A 13,244-nucleotide genomic window follows, 5' to 3' on the forward strand; every position below is an offset into this window, starting at 1 on the left:
ATTGCTACCTAGGAACATCATATCTTAAAGACGATTTTTGGTTAAAAACTAGCACCAGATTTGTATTCTTTTTTTTTTTTTTTGGCTAGGCAACAGGGTTAAGTGACTTGCCCAAGGTCACACAGCTAGTAAGTGTCAAGTGTCTGATCTGAGACTAGATTTGAACTCAGGTCCTCCTGACTCCAGGCTGGTGCTCCATCCACTGCGCCACCTAGCTGCCCCTTATATTTGTATTCTTTTACAAATATTCTATCCTATAATAAGTTCTACCCCATAATAAGTCATTATACACAATGTAGTGGAAAGAGACCATGACTGACTCACATGACCTATTTCAAGGTTCAAGTCCTATTTCTTCTACGTGTTAGAAGTATGATACTTCATGTGTTACTAAATCTCACTGAATCTCAGCATTCTCATCTGGAAAATGGAGCCAATGATACTTGCACTATCAATTTCAAAGGTTTGTTTTGAGGAAATCATTTTATAAACATTAAAGCCCTATATAAAGGTTAGTTATTATTTAGTTAACTAGTAAGCTCTATGAGGGCATGGAACATATTTTATCACTGCACCTCTCTCAGCATCTAGCACAGTGTTTTGTGTCTAAGAGACACTTGAATGTCTGCTGAACTCAAGGCAAACATAATTAAAACTTGGGTTCTGAGACTTCGAAAAGTTAAAAAATAAAACATGCCCTAGGTCATTATAAAATCCAGTAGATACACAAAGTAATTTGAAACTAAATCTGTGATGCTCTTTCAAATTTGTGGGTGGGACCTATGGGGGAAAAGGTGGAGTTTCAGAATTATGAATTCTTTCTAACCCACCTCTGAATGTGTTAAACATTGGGGGCAGGACGCACATGGAACCTGCTTTCAAAGGGTGTGTTACACCCAACTTTAAATGTGTCCATTGAAGGACATGAGCATCACAAGGCAAAAGAAGAAAATAGCCCTAATAGAAACCAGGATAGCTCACCCACACAAAACTAGGTCACCACTGCCTTCACAGCAGAAACCTCCAGGACAGTCCAGTTGTGGGAACAATCTATCACTCAGAAGCAATGCAAAAGGGAAAGACCGAAGTGCATGGGAAGTCCCTAGTTAATGCAGCTCATCCAGGCCTCAAAACTCTGAGACTGAGCAATGCTCTTCTACTCAGATTCTCAGTCTTAACAAAAGTGTATGACCAGTAACCTCTTTAGCCAGGTAAAATAACAGCTGGGAACTTTTTCCACCTTGCCTCACTCATATCCAGTTCTAAATAAAAGGGTTTAGTGTTCTGTGAGGTCTGACATTATCTTGGTTCAGATCTCCAAAAATACAGAAATATGAACGTCTGTTGTCTGGTTTAGCCTGTCTTTCTGTGACTAAGAAGCTGCTTCTGGGGGCCTACTGGATTTCACCTAAGGGCTTCTCAGGGCCTTCTATAATAAAGATGATTGAAATGCATACTGTGTCAACAGACAGGACCACAATACTTCACTCATCAGAAACAGCCAGACATAGCTATAAGGTGTGCAAAGCAAGCCAAGATCCCTTTGTTCTATGTTTCCAAAAGGGGAGTGGGAGGGAGGGGGAAATTAATTGGTCCCCAGTTTCTCAGAAAAGTAGAAAGTGCCAGCATTCAGCAACACCCAAGATGATGTCATATCAGCTGCTCCCTTCAGGTCAAATACAGTGTGACAGGAAGTATGGGGATTAATACAAGCATGACCTAGTAAACTGAATTCCTTGCCCTCACCCACCATACATCCTTGCTAAATACCCCACAGAAAAAGTACTTCAACATGCACAGTGGGGGAATCTCTTTTTATACTAATTTGTTTCCCTTTAAAAAAAAAAAAGAAAATATCAGGTTTAATGGAAATCTAAAGTCAATCATTTATCTACTTAACAAGCATCTATTAAATGTATACCATGTATGTGTCAAATGCTGGGCTTACAAATATGAAAATGAAATGGCTCCTGCCCTCAAAGAGCTTACATTCCATTACACAGAAATAAAATATACACAGAGAAATAAATGTCAAACATATTTAAAAAATAAATATAAAGTAATGGAGGAGGCAGTTGGAACTAGAAGAGGGAAATCAGGATCATATAGGAAGTGACATGAGTTGAGCTTTGAAGGAACCCAGAGGTTCCAAAGGGTGCAGGGTGGGAAGATGTTCTGGGCATGGGGGAGGAGGGAGAACGTGGAAAAGTGTGGAGAAGGAAGAAGGAGAATAATAGCAATGAGGACAGCTTGAGTGGAACTAGAATCCACAAAGAGAAAGAAATGTGCGATGAGTCTGAAAAGGTAGACTGGAGCCAGATTGGAAAGAGCTTTAAATACCAGAGGATTGTATTTGATCTTAGAAGCAACAAGGAGTTATTCAAGTCTCTTGAGCAAGAGGGCAACATGGCCATAACCAGGCTTTAGAAATATCGATTTGGCCTATGCCTAGTTGGAGGACTGGTGAAGACTGAGTTTGGTCTGAAGGAGGGATTGGTGAAAGGAAAGCCTGGAAACAGGAAGATTGATTAGGAGGTGATGGCATTGTCCTGGCAAATGATGACAGACCAAATTAGAATGATGGCTGTGTTAAATGGAAAGGAGATGAATTTGAGACATACTGGGGACCTAGAATGGAAAATGGTTGGAAACTGGCTAAGTGTTAGCTGGGAGGAGGGCTGGTGAAGAAAAGGGAAAAAAAAATTGTGGAAGACTTCGAAGTTACTACACAAATGTAAAAGTTCATTAGGTACCATCTTTTCTTTTTGGTTTTTCCACTGAACTCTTGAAAATGATATAGAAAAATAGAAAAGCACTTCCCCTCCACTATAAAAATCAGTCACAGATTTGAGGCAGCTAAATTCCATGCAAGACTTCGTATCATTCAGAGAAAAGCAGCAAGGCAATGTATAAGTAAAAGCAGTAGCATTTTAGGCAAGCTTCTGGAAACACTTAAACCTAGCTCTATAAAATACTCTTATCCACTAAAAGTCTTAGAATTCTTTTTTTTATTCTTCTTTACCTCAGACTTTATAGTTTACAGATACATTGGTTGTTTTGTTTCTCTGCTCCTATTACTCGTGTGCACACACACATACATACACACACACACACACACACACACACACACACACACACACACACACACCTCTAAGCCTCTTTAAGAAGAGGAACTAGAAGAACTCAAGGTCTCCTATGTAAAATTCCTAAGGCTGACAGTGGTTACAGACTTGGCAGAGGGAGAGAATTTATGACAGTGGGCAAGAGTTTTTCACTGGAAGAAAGATACTTGTGCTTACAAGAGTAGGAAAGAAGGAAGGAAGCAAGCTTCTTTACTCTATCATTCAATGATAAATAAGCATGACTTTTCCCATAGAAAAGTAGGGAACTTTTTGCCACTAGTAAAAAGGGGGGAAAAAATCAACCTAACAGGAAAGGTGTTATTTCTGAGATTGCTTTGCCAATTCCTGTTCATAATCATATCTATATTACATGAATTCCTGGGTTTTTCACTGACATTAATGAACAATTAGTACCTGCTGGTTGAATTCAAAAAGCATTTATTACAGGCCTGAACAACACTGTGGGCCACTTATGGTCCACAAACCCAACAAAGAATTTCGGGCGGCAAGCAAAAAATGTAGAGAATATAAAAGGGGCTAGACAGTGTGCAGGCCTGATTTATCAAGTACCTACAGCGCAACAGACAGTTTTGCTTAGGCATTGAGAATATGAAAAGAAAAAATAAACAGCCCCTTCCCCCAAGGAGCTTACATTCTGTTGAGAGAATACAATATATATACAATAGAATGTAAGCTCCCTGAGGGCAAGGATTATTACTTTCTAATAAGGGGATATAACATATATATAAATAATGAAATTTTTATTTACATATATATGCATGTATATACAATGTGTATATGCACATATGCATAATATACTACGATGAATATGATATATAACACATGATGTTACATATTATGATGTAACATCACATTATATATTGTTTATATGTGTGTGTATATACATATATAAATATACATGTTGTATCCGCTCAATAGAATATAAGCTCCTTGAGGGCAAGAACTGTTTAGTTCTTTAATTCTATATATATAAAATGTATGTATATATCATATATATGTATATATATATGCATTTACATGTGTGTATATGTACATACATATACACATGTGTGTATGTATATATATGTATATATATACATACACACACATACGATATACACAAATATAAGTGACTTGCTCGAAGGTAGCTAGTGTCAAAAGTAAGATTTGAACCTAAGTCTTCTTGCCTACAAAGTCCTTCAGCTGTACCACAAATTCCATCTTTCTGTCATTAATCCCATTGGTTATATTCAATAGGGGTATTGCAGGGACTTTCTCACAGTAAGAACCCTCAAACATAGCTTTCTATCACATATATATCTCCCTTTAAAAAAAAAAGAAACATTTATAAACAATTAATTGATAGACCCTCCAATGACTCTGCCCTTTATAAACACCTCCCAAGTTTCTTCTTCACAGAGGGTAGTTTACTTTTTTTTGTGGGTTTTTTTTTGGGGGGTGGCTATTTTTTTGTTTAGCTCATCTATAAGAATTAACCTATCATCTGAATAAAGATGATATTGAATATAACAGAAGAGCAACATTTATAGAGGATAAACCACAAGGAGTAGTAAATTAGAATAAATAGGGTGAGCCAGCTTTTACTAGTTATTCTACATTATATCTTACTACAATTTGTTCTGCTTCTCTCTGTGACAGGAAGGAAGAAAGGAAGGAAAGAAGGAAGAAAGGGAAGAAGGGAGGGAGGGAGAGAAAAAGATGAATACTACCTCAAAAGGGGTGTAAATTGACAACCAATTTAATTCATTTTTAGTAAAGGGCTTTTACTATAAACCTCACCAGGACCAATAGGCCTTCGAACAGTAAGTCAGATAACATATTTATCCTAACAAAAAGGACTTTTGAAATGTGATTCAGGCTTCAGGTGGGGAGAGAGAAGAGAGGGAAAGATCAGGAGGTGTTTTTCTTCTGTTACATTTCACAATAAATTAACAATGAGATTCAGTAAGTATTTCTCAGAGAACCAAAAAGCTGGGTGAGATAATTACACTGCCTGGTTGATATATGGGTTCCAAGTGACCCAAATGGGCTGGAGCCCCCAAGCACAGCATTCCAGATTTTCAGGCCCCTCAAAAGAATTCCATTCATCCACACTCACTATGTGACTTGGTTGGAACAAATGAGCCTCCCAGTCCTCAAAGAGGGCAGGGTAGGGCAGGGTCAGAGAAGACCCTACCTTCTTCTGGGAAGCATTCAAATAGGAAAGTCCTAGGAATAAAAAAGAAAGTTAGGGTTGAGCAGGAGGGTGAGATTATGGTAAAGAAGTGGACCTGGAGATCATCTGAAGAAAGAATGGCCTTTTTAGACAGTTTTCTTCTAAAAGGGATATGGGTGTCAAAATCCAAACTCTAGGCCTTTCTGGTCCTGTTACCTTGACTTCACTGATCCTTTCTGGTTTCATCTTACAAATCTAAACCTATAATTTTAACTGGTCTTCATTCTCAGTGTATGTTTGTGGGAAGCTTGGAGGAAGATGAAGACAATAAGGAACTAAAAACACCACTTTTAAAGTCCACATTGACATTTTATTGACTCCAAACACATTCAAAATTAATCATAGAATATGCTATTTATGTAGAACATTTGTTATTGTTCAGTCACTTTTCAGTCCCTTACGACTCTTCATGACCCCATTTGGGGTTTTCTTGGCAAAGATAATTGGAGTGGTTTGCCATTTCCTTCTCCAGCTCATTTTACAGATAAGGAAACTGAGGCAAACAGAATGAAGTGACTTGCCTAGGGTCACACAATTGGCAAGTGTCTGAGGCCAATTTTGAACTCAAGAAGATGGGTCTTCTTGACTGGCACTCTTATCTACTGCACCGCCCAGTGGACCCTTAGAGAAGACATGGTATAGGTAAGCAAGCAGGGATGCATGCCTTAGGTACCTCACAAGATGCAGCCTAAGGCTCCTGAGTGCTTATCTTTTTATAGCTACAAGCTCAGAGTGTATTATTGCTCTTGCAAAACTGGCTGAATGGTGCTTTAGAAAGCATACATATAATACCTTAAAAAGACCTGTATTTAGAGAGAGCCTTTCATCTGAGAAATTCAAAGCACTTTACAAGCAAAGATTCATTCATTCCAACACTCTTGGGAGGTAAGTAGCTGGCCAAGGTCTTTATTCATTTCTCACTGATGGAGAAACTGAGGGAGAAGGTGACCATCCAGAGTACCTCTCTTTAAGCAAGCTTTTATTTTGAAGATGAGAGTGACCTTCAAAGATCTACGATAGCACACCACTAATTACAGGTAAAAGGAAATCTTTACATTATCAGCCTTATTTCCACAGATTTAATCTGAACTCAGAATTAAAGCATGTGCCATAGAAATCTATAACTTGGGACTGCTTTGCCACCAACAGGGCTGTCAGTCATCTATGTTGAGTCAGCCCGAAAGGGTTATCATTAAATATGAGGTACTATTTGCTCACAAAATGTAAATGCCACCACACCACATCTGAAAAGTGGTAGAAAAAACAGCTTTTCCAAATGGAGTCAAGCTTTTATACCTTCAGCAGACAGAATATACAGAAGGGATTAGTGCATTCTTTCTAGATCTAATCAGGTAACACAGAGCATGTTTGTGGAAGGGAGACAAGCCATAAGGACATGAAAAGCTCAACAAAAAAACAGACAAGAATTAAACAACAAAACAGGATAAGAATACAAGGGATGGCAAGAGGCAGTCTTCAGTTAGATGTCAAAAAGCAGTACAGACAGCATATGCTACTAGTTCAAAAGAGAATTTACTGTGGGCTGGAATTAGCCCAGAGGAAAAACTTGAGTAAGTCATGATAAATGGGTAGATTTGAATAGATTTACTTATCTTTTCTTATGTGCATGCCATCTCCCAGGGGCAGCTAGGTGGCACACTGAATACAATGCTGGGCATGGAGTCAGAAATACTCATCTCCTTGAGTTCAAATCTGGCCTCAGACACCTACTAGCTGTGTGATCCTGGGCAAGTCACTTCACTGTGTCTGCCTCAGCTTCCTCATCTGTAAAATGATCTAGAGAAGGAAATGGCAAATCACTCCAGTATTTTTGCCAAGAAAAGCTCAAATGGAGTCATGAAGAATTGAACACGACCGAAAAAAGATTAAACAGAAACAAAACATGGCTTACTTTTTGGTTGACATACTAGTATAGATTCAGCTAATATCAGATTGTGTGATCTCACCCTGGGATATAGGCCAAAGGCTTCATCACTTGAGATCTGCTTAATTATCAAATCTGGAAAGTGTTTCTGCTCATTTTTTCTTCTGGAAAGGTATGTTTTGGGAGGTTTGGAGGGTAGCTTTAAGAGAGGGTGGTATGGTTGAGGTAGATGAACAATGACAATAGAAAGAATAAACCAAAATAAAACTAGAAGAAGAAACTGTTCTCACTCCATTATCTTCCCACGTAACAATCTGATGATGGATTCATTTTTCCACAATCTCATTAGAAAGTTCAACAATTACCCCCACTCCGGAGAAGTACCTTAATGGGGTGCACACTATATAATGTCATCTCAAGTGGAAACATGAGGAAAATGAAGAGAGGAACATTCAGGACTTCAAGCTCACTTTCTTCTCCAGGTTCTATATTGCATACTGCTGCTGTTTTCCCAAAGGCATCATGTCAAAATGGGATCAAAACCACAAAGAAATAATTAGCCTCTTTTCCCCCTTTAGGCAGCTCTCTGTTCTCTTTCCATTCTTCTCTGGCTCCTCCTCCCCAGCATGCCAACACTCACGCAACTCACCCAAACATTTCTCCAAAACATTAAAATGTCTTATATGTTAGGAGGTATAATCTATTCCTCTTTCCAGGAGGAAACCAGAGCTGTTTTTTTCACCTATCCTATCCTAGTTATGCTAGTTGATTTAAAAAAAAAAAAGAAAAGAAAAAAAGCAATGATGAATGACATTTTAAAATCTGACGGTTTCTTAAGGTATACAATCCTTTCTATACAAAACTTAAATAAGACACCACCAGTTCCTACCTTCATTGAGTCTTTGTCTATAAAGAGGGACTGCTGCTCCTAGGAAGCCATGGCATGACCCCAAAGGATATATGATTAACCAATCAAAGAATGAGAAGATGGGTTGCCTTTCACTCTCCTCACAATAATGTTTCAAACTGAACTATACCAACCCCTTCTCCTTTTATAGCTCAAAAGCCCCTCTCCTCAACTACTTCCCATCAGTAGCATTTTATAACCCAGCCAAGCAGCTAGGTTCCCACACTTTGCATTCAGAACTGATAGAGCTGCCTTTAGTTGGGGGCTCTGTGCTCCAGGTCAATGGCTTGTGAGTTACACACACACACACACACACACACACACGTACACTTTGTTTGTTTCTTGGGAAAGACCAAGAACCATAGGATGAGCTGCATGGTTGGGTTATAATCTGCAGGTAATTGATCTCAATTTTTTTTAATCTTTCCCCAAGGATACACTTTTCTTCTAAAGTTCACTGTTTCCCTCAAGGGCACCATTATCCTTTCAGGATCTCAGGATCTCAACCTTTTCATTATCCTTGACTCTTCATTCAACTAAAACTACATTCTTCAAAGTTAGTAACGATTTCTTAATTGCTAAATTTGATGTGATTTTCTAAATCTTCATCAATTGACAAAAACCTCTGTTTAATTGGTGGATAGGATTTATAAGATATGAAGTGTCTTTTTCAGCTTTAACAGCCACAAAACAAACAATATCAAAATAAACTGCACCCATTATAGAACAAGATCTTCAAACAGTTGTATTACAAAATATTTAACCAGGATTAAAAAAGAAATTAATTCAAGCACATTGCTCCAACTAGAAATAAAATTATTGATAATAATATTTTAGTGAACAACCATTTATTTTGTCTTAATTTCTATTTTTGAGTAAGTTTTGCAATGTACATAATTATTAGTAGAATAGTACCTGGGCATGATTCACAAATAACTAAATATACATATATTAAAGATGTGTCCTCAAATTTTTTACTTATACTGTTGCATGATCACAGAGTTTGGAAATCTAGTAGTTCAAAATGCTACTAAAATAATTTGCATTCGCACAGTAATTCAAAATTTATAAAGTTCTTCCCTCATAATACTATGCAGCAAGTAGTACTATCTGTATTTTATAGGTTAGGAAACTACGCTCCAAATAGTTAAAGATTTGCCTATGCTCACATAGCTACTAAATATTAACTCTATCATTTTTTAAAAGTTTTATTGATTTTTTTAAAAGTACATGATTTTATTATTTACTACTACTTTGTGAGAGTCTTTTTTATAATGAAGTAAAACAGGTAAAACTAATAATACAGAGACATCATAATTACAGCACACTCCACTTCTAATTTTTAAAATAAGTTTTTATTGATGTATTCTGTTTTTGACATCGTCATAGTTCTCCCCATCTCCCTCTTAGAGAACCATCTCACATAACAAACAGCATTTTTAAGAGGCCACAAAAAGAGAAAAAGAAGAGGAAAAATCAGCACAACTGATGAATTCGTTGATAATTCAGATGAATTGTCAATACAAATGAAATTTGAAATTGAACATGAATTTGAAATTTTCAATTCAAATTCAAACAAAATTCAAACAAATTCAAATGGAAAAGTCCAAAAATATGTACAATGTGCAATACCTGTAGACCTCTTACTTCCAAAAAGGGGTGGGTGAGAGGTGTCTTCCCATATCTCTTCATTTGAGTCATGTTTGATCTTTGTAATTTTGTTACATTCATCTTTTTGGGGGGAGGTATGTGATAGCTCTTTCCATTTACATGTATATTGTTTTCTCGAATGTACTTGGATGTACTTACATAACTTTGCATTAGTTTATGTAGATATTTGTGTGCTTTCTGTATTCATCACATATATTATTTTTAAGAGCATAGCAATATTGGATTACATTGGTATATACAACAATTTGTTTAGCCATTCCCCAATGGATAAATGTCTGCTTTGCTTTCAATTCTGTGCTATCATAAAAAGAGCTACTATAAATATTTAGGTTATATGAGGATTTTCCTCATATCAATGGCTTTTTGGGGAGATGAGCCCAGTAATGGAGCCTCTGGTTCAAATTCCAGATTGCTTTTCAAAATGATTGTACCACCAACAGATCCACCAACAATGTATTAGTATGCTTATCATAGATCCCTCTCCAACATTGGCTATTGAGAGTTTTTTGTCATCTCTGACAGTTTTTAGGGTATAAGGTGAAACTTCAAGCTTGTTTTGATTTGCAGTTATCTTATTAGGGATTTGGAACATTCTTTTATGTAGTTGTGAATACTTTTGAATTCTTTTTTTGAAAATCATTTGTTCATATCCTTTGACCACTTATCTTTTGGGGAATGTTTGTGTATATACACATATGGATGTGTTTATATATATGCACATATATAGACAGATAAACATATATACATATACATTTATATATTATGTCTATATACACATATACCTTATCCTAGGTGTATTTTGTCTGTGAAGAAGCTTTTCAGTTTCCTGTTTTCAGTTATTACGTTATTTTATAATTGCCTCTATCTCTCATTTGGTTAAGAATACATCTCTTACCCATACCTGTTAAGGGTTCATAAGCTTCTTCTCTTTTATTTTTTTTAATAGTACAAGCTTTAATATTAAGGTCACATATCCCTTTAGAATGTCTTGTGGAATATGGGGTGAAGTATTAGTCTAAGCCTAATTTTTGTCAGACTGGTTTCTAATTTTGTCCTAGATAATTTATGTTTTCTACCTGATCAAACACTTGGATTAGTGAGTTCCCAACAACAATCCATTGTTTCTAATTATCCCTCATCCAGTCTGTTCCATTGCTTTATCTCTCTATTCTTTAGCCAATACCAGATAATTTTGATGATTCTTGCAATGTAATATAGTTTGAGTTCTGGAAATGAAATTTCCTTCATTCCTACCTCTTTTCATCATTTCCCTTGATATGTTAGATCTTTTGTTTTTCCAAATGAATTTTACTATTTTATCAAGTTCTATAAAATATACTCTTAACATTCTGAATAGTTTAGCATTAAAAATAGATTTTTATTTTTTGGCAGCAGTAATTTTGGTAGTAATTTTTATTATATTGGCATAGCCTAGCCATGAGCACTAAATATTCCTCCAGTGATTTAAATTAGTCTTTTTATTTTAAGGAACACTTGTAACAATCTATACAAGTGTTTGGGTGCTTTGGTAGGTCTACCTCCAGACATTTAGAATAAGATTTCTCTTTCTTTTATTTTTGTTGTGTTTTGTTGTTACTATATAAAGTGCTTTTGATTTTTAAGGATTTTCTGTAGTTGGCAACTTGGTTGAAGTTTTTGTTTCAATCAGTATCTTTGTAATTCTCTAAGATTTTCCAAGTACGTCATTGTATCATCTGGAAAAGGCACTAATGTATCCCCCTTGCGTATGATGCTTTCTTTTGGTTTTAGATAGATGCTTTTTATGATATTAAAAAAATTCCCCTCTGTGCTTATTTTGGTGGAGAGGGTTAAATGTTTTTTCTGCATTTATGTATTAGTTTTTAAAATGAGTATGTTAATTGCTTTCCTAATATTGAACTATCCTTGAATTCCTTATGTGAATCCAACTTGCCCACAGTGAAAGATTCCTTGGATCAATTTCTATAATCTGTTTCATAGGATTTTGTTTAAATTTTTTTAGTTAGCATTCATTAATGATATTTGGTTTTTTGGTAGTTTGGGTATTTTATATTTTTAAAGGCACTTATCTATTTCTTTGGTTTTCTCAGCATTGTTAACACATATCTGTTCATAATATGTTATGGTTATTCTTTTTGTTCCTTCTGGTTTTGTTGTGATTTCACCTTGTGCATTTGCTATTTTATTAATTTCATTTTCTGTCCTTTTAAAATTATCAAATTAGCTAAAGGTTTACTAATTTTATTAGACTTTTTGAAGAGCCAGATTGTAGTTTTATTTATCATTACTATGGGGTTTTTGTTTACAATTTATTTAACTCTCCTTTATATCATTGTTGTGCTTATTTCAGGTTTATTTATTAGGTTTCTAATTTTTTAAATGCATATTCAGCATGTTAATCTCATTTTTTCTATTTTTTGGTTGTTGGTAGGCATGTGATTTTTTTCCCCGAGTACTGCTTTACCTGCATCCCAGAAATTTTCAAGTGTTGTTCCATCTTTATTATTTCCCATAATTTGTTCTTTGACCGACTTATTATTTAAGATTTAATTGTTAAGTCTCCATTTAAGCCTGCATCTTTTGTTTGTGGTCTATGAACCTCATGGGTTCCCCTTTTCCATTGTGCCTCACTACCTGAACAATGTCAGTTTCTGCAAGTGACAGAGAGGACACCGTCCCATGCTTTAGCTTTCCCCTATATCCCTGATTATGCAGCCTACCTCTATGATCTATACCCTCCTCTTGGTTACCCTTCTTCCCCGTTTGCTTCAATATCTTTTTTCCTGGATCCATGCCCTTTCACTCCCCCACGTACCAGTTGCTGCCGGGATTCTAACTCCCCTCTTTCAAAGTAGGATGAGTGTTCATTTTAAGCACCAAATCCACTAGACAACACTCAACACAAGGTCCTCATCTCCCATCACATAATAACTCTCTTCACCCTGTGAGTGTTTATAAGTAGACCCCCTTCCCACCACCAAAGCAAGGCCTCCCTCTTTTTTTCCCTTTTTCAATCTTTCCCATATCTTCACCTATTCACCTGCAAGATTTTCTCTTCCTAAAAGACTATAGGTGATACCTTCCTCTTATTATCAGCCCTTGATTTGACTACCCTGGATCACCCCCCCCATCTTCCATTTTCCCTACCCCCTTTCATGCAACCTCCCGTCTTGTAAACACACACACACACACACACACACACACACACACACACACACACACACTCTGATTCACCTGTAGGCAAAGTGTCACAATGTTCTGTCCATAATGCCCCAGTTTCACCTCTTGGCTTATCTGCATCTAAGTTCCATTTTCACTCCTGTCTCCTTATGTATTTCTTCTAAGGAAAACTCATACTGGTCTCTCTGCTATTATTCTATTGCTGTTGCTGTCATTAGTTGTTATATTTGTTCACCCTTCTTT

The sequence above is a fragment of the Phascolarctos cinereus genome, unplaced genomic scaffold, assembly GCF_003287225.1.
Source record: "Phascolarctos cinereus isolate Bilbo 61053 unplaced genomic scaffold, phaCin_HiC Scaffold_4;HRSCAF=312, whole genome shotgun sequence".
NCBI classification, from domain to species: Eukaryota; Metazoa; Chordata; class Mammalia; order Diprotodontia; family Phascolarctidae; genus Phascolarctos; species Phascolarctos cinereus.